This window comes from Triticum aestivum, chromosome 5D (genome assembly GCF_018294505.1).
Source record: "Triticum aestivum cultivar Chinese Spring chromosome 5D, IWGSC CS RefSeq v2.1, whole genome shotgun sequence".
Classification (NCBI taxonomy): Eukaryota; Viridiplantae; Streptophyta; class Magnoliopsida; order Poales; family Poaceae; genus Triticum; species Triticum aestivum.
Window position 1 is genome coordinate 217,414,595 of NC_057808.1, and position 7,079 is coordinate 217,421,673.

Genomic DNA, 7,079 nt, shown 5'->3' on the forward strand with positions numbered 1-7,079 from the left:
GGACCCAGAAAACGCGCGGTAGGGCGTCCCACATCTCGGCAAGGAAGAATATATGTGTGCACCACCCGAGAGGACCCCGAAACCGCGCGGTAGGGTGTGCCACGTCTCGGCACGGAGGAAAAATGTGCGTGTAAAAATATACTGTATCAGACGTAGTAGTACCTATGGTTCGACCTCGGGACCGAGCCAGTCCGTCAAAAACACCCCACTAGCCACACAACTTCATCATGCTAATGTGGCACGAAGGATAGGTGTGGTTAGCTCCGTCTCGACCAGCCAGAACGTCTCTTGTTCTAGGCGATTCTTCTATTTTCCAAGCTTTTCTTAGTTATAATAACACCACGGCAAGCTAGCGCCGCTCTTTGTGTGTGTCCGTGCCTCTAAAGGTTAGACGATGGAGACGAGAGAGAGATCGCAGACCTGGGACCCACCAGTAAGTGAGTCAACGGTCATGCACGTGTTGACGAGGCACTCCCTCTACTCTACTCAACGTAATACTGTATAAAATCAAGTTATGGGACAAAGCCAACAACCGTTGTTGTTTCAGGCTATCGACTTACGCTCTGTAGTCCAGGTTGCCAGTTTGAATCTCGTCTTTCAGATTTGTTAGTTTTAGGTCCAAATTTGATCAATGACAAGTGGGACCCCCGCGTGTTGTTCCGATATTTCAGTATAGGATGGTTTTTTTGAACAAACACTTTGCGCGGTTAGACAAGTAAGGCACGAGTTACACGTATTTTGCAAGTTTACGAACAAAAATGACAACGGCATAGAATATCACATCCACCCCGCAGCTTAGATGCTATGGTGATACGAGTTTTTACATCGTTGGAAGTGAGATCCAATGGCTTGGGAGTAGTCTTTGTAATTACTAGATGATACCCCACGCGTTGCTGCAGAAATTGTGGCCAAAAAAACTGGATATAGTAGACAAAGGAAATGTAAATAACTTGAAACACTTGTTAAGCATGTTGTCTCTCATGCTAAAAGATGGATCACACATAAATGGTTGCTCTAAATTCATCAGTTTACTAACAAAAACATAAAAGGTTGCTTGAATCCTTCACTTTGCTAACCAACTAAATTGCACACTCGTGCATTATACTTCACCCAGTCTGGAAGAGCAACTCAAAATTTTTGGTCAGAACATACTTTGAAACCAGCATGTGATAATCAATTCTCTTGATGCTGAGTTGAGGAACTAACATCATAATCCCAGGCAACACCACCCGAGAATCACATGTCAACCAAACTACTCAAATCAGCAAAAGGAATGACAAAATAGCAAAAACATAACTAAAGGAAGAATCTTATTATCATATCAGTATGAGCACATGGCTTAGAAATGGCATCATTTGTGTGTATGCATTTCAAAATCTTCCGTAAGCGATAAACCAAAACATTGATCTAAACATGGTACCTCTTCTAACATACCAAGACGACTAAAATGTATCTCCGCATTCTGGAACCACCTCAGACTTTTCCAAGTTTCAAATATGGGAGAAAGGTTGTAATGTATGGTCTCATCCAGCTTCTGCAAATATAAATCACTTTGTTTGCTAAAGAAGGACAGAGAAGAAAATAGATCACTAAAAATACTGGTGTACAACTAAGCAGAGTTCAGAAAAGTAATGAGCGACTTCTAACATATCAATGTAGAACCATATCATATGATACAGTCCTGTAATAGCAGCATAACTTATGCGCCTAGAAGTAGGTAATTTAATGTTTATATTGGTATAGTGTACCCAATAATAAAAAATTATTTCAAGGCAACATAATTTTCCTATATTTATTTTCATGATATGATACCAAGATGAATTATATGCCAACACAATTAGGTTCAGTAACTTGATCATGATGTATGAACCGAGAAAAACATGCCCCAATTGATTAAATAGCCAAAGGAAGGATACTTCATTAAATAGTCTCCAAGTTGATCGCCTTGAGCATGGAAACAGTGACAACCATCTCTGGCTAACGGATCCGCGAAATGTGGTAAATGTCACCATCGAGCAGTGTCAGCCATGGCCTGAATTGAGATAATGTTCGATTAAATTGTTGAGAAATACAAAAAGAGATGCATAGACATGGAAAATAAGTTTTATCACCATAACATGTCTAGCGGTTTAGAATTGCCCGTCATTAAGAAATTTAACAAAAAAAGCAAACTGCAAACAAATGATATTTTGATTATCTAGAGATACATCCAGCATACATCAGTTGTCACAAATAGATGATGTGTTGAACGGCAATAAGATTATGAAAGCCAGTCCATCAAAGGAGATTTGTGCAAGCTAATTTCTTCACAGGTTGGCAGATTATATGTTGAACAATAAAAGGAGATCTGTGGAAGCCATACCATCAAAGGAGATTTGGATCACCATAACGTGGCTCGCAGGTTAGAGTTGTCCATCATTAACAAGAATTTAACAACAAAAGTAACCTGCAAAAACTATTTTGATTATCTAGAGATACACCCAGAATACATCAGTAATCACAAATAGAAGATGTGTTGAACACGAAGAAGATTATTGAAGCCATACCATCGAAGGAGATTGGTGCAAGATAATTTCTTCACATGTCTTCAGAAAAATCAGCGCAATCCTGCTAACAAAATTGAGGAATTGGAGTTACCTTAAGTAACACTATTGATACAATATGCTAGAGAAAATTTAAATAGTCAATAGCCAATCTGCATCTGGAGCTTGAGATTGTGCGTCATGGAGAAGATGGTCAACATGTAGTATTTGACGGGGTGGCCCTTCACAAGCTAGAACCTGAATAGGATGGCTAGCGCCATCTTCATCTGCAGGTACGCCATGTATTTGCTCATGTAGATCGCAGCCCTTCCTTGAACAGTGATGTTTTGCCGAGCGCCGTCGCCGCGGATCCATCGATCTGACCAGAAGCTAGCGACGGCGGGGTTGTACTCCGTCTTCCATGTGTGGACTGGGCTGGTACGACACCATCCCACGAGCACGCACCATGGTGTCGTCCGGGATCACCTTTCCCCTCGACGGCGCCGATGTCCTCACACATGAGCCGTTCCTTTTATCTTAGTGAAGATGAAGATCATCTGTCGTAGAAGATAATAAAGAGAATAAAGGGAAATCAATTGTGGGGAAGTTAATTGGAGAGATGATAGGACGGTAGAAATGTTGGAAAGTCAATCGATGCTAGAATTATTGGGAGGCGAGGAGCCAAGGAAGGAGGACCCAACAGGAAAGGGTGTGGAGCACGGGAGAGGCCAACCCTTTTTTTTTGAGCATCAGTACACACACAAGCGCTCATATATACGCGCATACACTCACCCTATGAATGTAGATCTGAGCCACTGAGAGGCCAACACTTGGGATGTAGATCTGAGCCACTGAGAATTTGTGAGGGTCAGCCCGTGAGAGAGGAAGATGCACGCGTGGGGCCAAGGAAGGAAAGGAGGAAGGGCGGGGGATGGGCGGCGCTCCAGCGGTGAGAGGCTAGGTGGGATCCGATCCTACGGGAGGGTCGGCGGCCGTGCGGGACGCGAGATGAGCGGCTGCAGGTGAAGAAGGAAAAATGCAGGTTTTTTCTTTCCCAGCAGAATAAGATTGATTGGCTGCTTTTGAAAACTGAAAAATGACATGGCATATCGGTGATGTGGATAGTGTGCATGTTGAAAGAATAGAGAGTAGTGGGGAGTAACTTCTTAAGAATGGTAGATGCGCAATTTCCAAACTCTTCAAAGGTTTTTTGTAAATAAAACATTCATGCCTCGTGCGTGCCGCTGCATCTTGGATCCAACGGCTCCCCGCTGCTCATATTAGGTGCTCCCCGTAGCTTAATTAGCTGCTACGTGATACGAGCATCTAGGTCGTATGATCTGTGATCAGATGGCACATGCGTAGTACTTGTACTTTCTGTGCAATTCCCAAACTCTCTCAGTCGTATATTGCAAAAACATTCAAACCTCCTACTGTGGGCCGTTAGATCTTCGTGAACTCGTATCACCATAGAATCTATGATACGGGAGCACCTCATATTCTCCCATGCGAGAAAACATCAGGTGCTCTCGCAGGTTGGATGCTACGGTGATACGAGCTTCGAGGTTGTTTGATCTGAGATCCAATGGCATTTGAGCAGTCTTTGTGCTTGTAAGCACTGGCCGAACTCTTTGGGGGCTTTTTTGCAAAAAACCATTCAAACCACCGACGAGTTGTTGGGTCACAAATCTAACGGCTCCGAATAGCTTGTATCAGCAAAGCATCTAAGGTGTGGTAGGACATGATATTCTTAGATACAGGAGAATATGATGTCCTCCTTCATCTTAGATGCTACGGTGATACGAGCTTCGAGGTCGTTGGATATGGGATCCAAGGGCATCTGAGTAGTTTTTGTACAAATTGTGTGCAATTCTCAAACTCATTAAGGTTTCCTGTAAAAATATTAAGACATCACGTGAGCTGCTATATCTCAGATCTACAAGCTCCAAGCAACTCGTATCAGCATATAGCATCTAAGGTGTGGGGGCACATGATATTATCTCGGGGAGGAGGGGGTGCACAACCAATCGGTGTTTGGGAGCTAGGGTGGGGACAAATATAATCTAAATAATCCTCAACAGAGCTTCACAAATTTATCTAAGGTCGAGGGGTTAACCCCTGACAATCTACATAGCTCCGCCTAAACACAATATTTGCATGTACTGTAGTACTAGACTTAACATTCATGTTTCAGTTTCCTGTTCATTTTAAATATTGAATTGAGGACCATGCATGTCTTACATTTTACTCCCTTCGTTCCTAAATATTAGTCTTTTTAGAGATTTCAAATGGACTGGCACATACGGATGTAGACATATTTTAGAGTGCAGATTCACTCATTTTGCTCCGTATGTTGTCACTTGTTGAAATCTCTAAAAGACTAATATTTAGGAACAGAAGGAGTATTTTTGAATTCGTTTCATACATGCATGGTTTGGAAAAATAGATGCACTATACTTATTGGATTATTGTTGTGTTCATCTGTGTGTGTGGGGTCATATGCTTCATACATACAAAGTTTTCTCACCACCATATTGTTCATCTTTTAAATTTGAATTTGCAATGAAAAACTTACTAGGGATACCATGAAATGTGAAATCCACGTTGAGATAACTATATCACAAACTCACTCTAATTCAAAAACTCGTCATAAATCAATTACCACGTCGAGATTACTATTTGCAAGGAAAATATGGGCATTCTAATACACATAGATTCGTTCGGCAATTTAAAAGATTCCTTTCGTATTCTCGAATGGTACCCAACGGCGTACCAGCCAGACCTTGGCTCGTGTTGATCTAAAAAAACCCGGGCTCGTGTCCTTCTGGTGGTGTGCGTGGTACGCACATTAGCCAACCCCAACCAGTCGAGCCTCCGCGTTTCGAGTCGAAATATTTGGCGACCAGAATTCCAGCCCTAGGAAATTCCCCTCATGTTCCCGGTCCATAATGACTACCGATGAACAATGGAGGGATGATTTAGTAACTAGACAACGTTACCTACCATGCCGAGAACGGTTCAATTCCCTCGGTCACCGCTCCCCAAGGTCACCCGTCAACTGCATTGCCTAGTACTACTATTACTACACCAGGGTGAGCACAGAATTGAGCCCGTCTGTTCGTGCCTAGTACTTGAGTTAATATATCAGGGACCCCTAAAAAAAGAGTTAATATATCAGGCAATGCACTGGTACGGACGGATTATCCTTTTACTCTGCATATATAACTTGTCTGAAGTCTAACTAAGCAAAATGTTTGACCAAATCCTTTCTTAAGAAATACAACAGGACAGATGTATCGCTTGAAAATTTATTGCATGATGTAGGTTATGATATTGTTTCGAATCCTGGATTTTAAATTTCAGAAAATCCAAAAGTGACCAAAAATTCATGAAACTGAGCATGGTCACGTGATATGGCACAAATATTCCTTTGTAAGTTTTTCTTCAATTTGAGACAAGCTGCTTATGACAAGTTGCAGAAATGAAGAGCCAAGGTATTTTGGAACAATGACCTGTCACGTTAAGGCGAACACTTTCACTATTGAAACCGTGGGCGTTTACGTGCCGTCACGAGTCCCGCTTCTCATCGGTAGGTGTCGTATGAGCAAGCGTGTGAGTCAACGGGAGGCGTGCGAGCAGACCGCTGTGCTGGCTGACAGGAAGGCGTGCGAGTAGACCGTTGCGTAGGCTCACCGGGAGGTGAGCCCTTTGACCAGGCTCCGCCGCCCACCTTCGTCCCAACTGCTCCCACTTTTTAATGTCGCCGGCGCCATAGTCTAAAACCAACCCTGCACTACCCGGTATCGCTACAATCTTCTCTCTTCCTCTCCGATTCTCCCATCGTCTACCTCCAACCAGCCTGACCTAAACGTACGCCATGCCGCATCACGATGGTCTGCCCTTAGTCTTCCAGTTTCCTGAGGAAGACACCCAGCCGAAGTCTCAAGAACATAAGGTGCTTTGGGACGAGCTTGAACCGGCCTTGTGGGAAGACGCCGCGCCTGTCCCTGCTCCCGTCGCTCCGACTGCGCCAGCGCCCATCCCCGTGGCATTGATGGGCTGGGAACCGCACATTGTCGCCGAGCTTGATGCAACGGGATTCCACGAGGTCCCCGCCGACTTTCACGCGCCCGTGCACCAGCCAGCGCGTGCGCCTGCGCGTGCACTGACGCGCACGCCCGTGCCGGTGCCGGTGCCCGTGCACCTGCCAGCGCATGCGTCTGCGCGTGCACTGACGTGCGCGCCCGTGCCGGTGCCCGTGCACACGAATGTCTCCGCCGCGTCGTTGCCAGCGCATGTCCCCGCGCGGGTGCCAGTGCCCCCCTCAGCGGCATGGATGGCTGCCGTCGACCGCTTCCTTGCACCAACGCCAGTCGCTTCCTCCCGTGAGTTGACTCGCTCCTGGAGACCGAAGTCCAGAACATTGTGGCCTTCCTTGAACATTGTGGCCTTCCCGTGAGTTGACTCGCTCCTGGAGACCGAAGTCCAGAACATTGTGGCCTTCCTTGAAGCTAGGGCCAACGTCCAGGAGTACGCCAACAACGGCGCAGGACGCCA

The 7,079-nt window shown here is 45.0% G+C and overlaps 1 long non-coding RNA gene across 2 annotated transcripts; it reads right to left on the reverse strand.

Moving 5' to 3' along the window:
• Positions 1 to 919: 919 nt before the first annotated feature.
• Positions 920 to 3,267, reverse strand: LOC123124550 (uncharacterized). Of its 2 annotated transcripts, XR_006461150.1 has the most exons (5): positions 2,781 to 3,267; positions 2,547 to 2,607; positions 2,363 to 2,446; positions 1,917 to 2,032; positions 921 to 1,550 (listed from the first exon to the last, which is right to left on the reverse strand). It is a non-coding gene; the product is annotated as an uncharacterized lncRNA (long non-coding RNA). The 2 variants fall into 2 exon arrangements; XR_006461149.1 differs by having other exon boundaries at positions 920 to 1,550; positions 2,547 to 3,267.
• Between the last annotated feature and the right edge of the window lie 3,812 nt (positions 3,268 to 7,079).